Below are 1,194 nucleotides of genomic sequence, written 5' to 3'. Positions count from 1 at the left end.
TAGAGGTGTCCAGGGTTCTTAAGCACACTCTTTTTGCCTTGGATCACAACTTTATTTCTTTCTTTTTCTTTCTTTCTTTTTTTTTCGTTTTCTTTTCTCCCCTTTTTTTTCGTTTTTCTCCTTTTTTTTGTATTCATTGCTTTTTCTTGCTTTAAGAATCATTTTAATGATTTTTTAGATCCTCAGTAACATGTCTCCTTTTTCATCATTCTTTCAAGAGCCAACATTCATGAATCACAAATTCAAAAGACATATGCACTGTTTAAGCATACATTCAGAGAACAAAAATATTGCCACCACATCAAATTAATTAAACTGTTATAAAATTCAAAATTCATGCAATTCTTTTCTTTTTCAATTAAGAACATTTTTTTATTTAAGAGAGGTGATGGATTCATAGGACATTCATAACTTTAAGGCATAGACACTAAGATACTAATGATCACAAGACACAAACATAGATAATCATAAGCACTAAAATTCGAAAAACAGGAAAATAAAGAACAAGGAAATTAAAGAACGGGTCCACCTTAGTGATGGCGGCTTGTTCTTCCTCTTGAAGATCTTATGGAGTGCTTGAGCTCCTCAATGTCTCTTCCTTGTCTTTGTTGCTCCTCTCTCATGATTCTTTGCTCTTCTCTAATTTCAATGAGGATGATGGAGTGTTCTTGGTGCTCCCCCCTTAGTTGTCCCATGTTGGAACTCAATTCTCCTAGGGAGGTGTTTAGTTGCTCCCAATAGTTTTGTGGAGGAAAGTGCATCCCTTGAGGTGAATCTCTCCATCTCCCATGACTCGGAGGTGAAAGCTTTTGCCTTCCCTTTCCTCTTTCTAGAGGTTTCTCCGGCCTTGGATGCCATAAATGGTTATGGAAAAACAAAAAGCAATGCTTTTACCACAATGTCAACTCCAACTGAATAACAGAGGTGACAAATGAGATGAGGAAAGGCTAACCTTGCCAAGGTAGAGGACTTGTCCGCCACCTTATAAAGTTCTTGAGCTATAACCTCATGAACTTCTATTTCTTCTCCGATCATGATGCTATGGTCTATGGTAACTTCGGTCCGGTTGCTAGTGGGAATGATTGAGCGTTGGATAAACTCCAACCATCCCCTAGCCACAGGCTTGAGGTCATGCCTTCTCAATTGAACCGGCTTTCCTCTTGAATCTCTCTTCCATTGGGCGCCCTCTTCACA

Source organism: Arachis duranensis, chromosome 3 (genome assembly GCF_000817695.3).
Source record: "Arachis duranensis cultivar V14167 chromosome 3, aradu.V14167.gnm2.J7QH, whole genome shotgun sequence".
Taxonomy (NCBI): Eukaryota; Viridiplantae; Streptophyta; class Magnoliopsida; order Fabales; family Fabaceae; genus Arachis; species Arachis duranensis.
Note: the sequence above shows the minus strand (reverse complement) of the source record.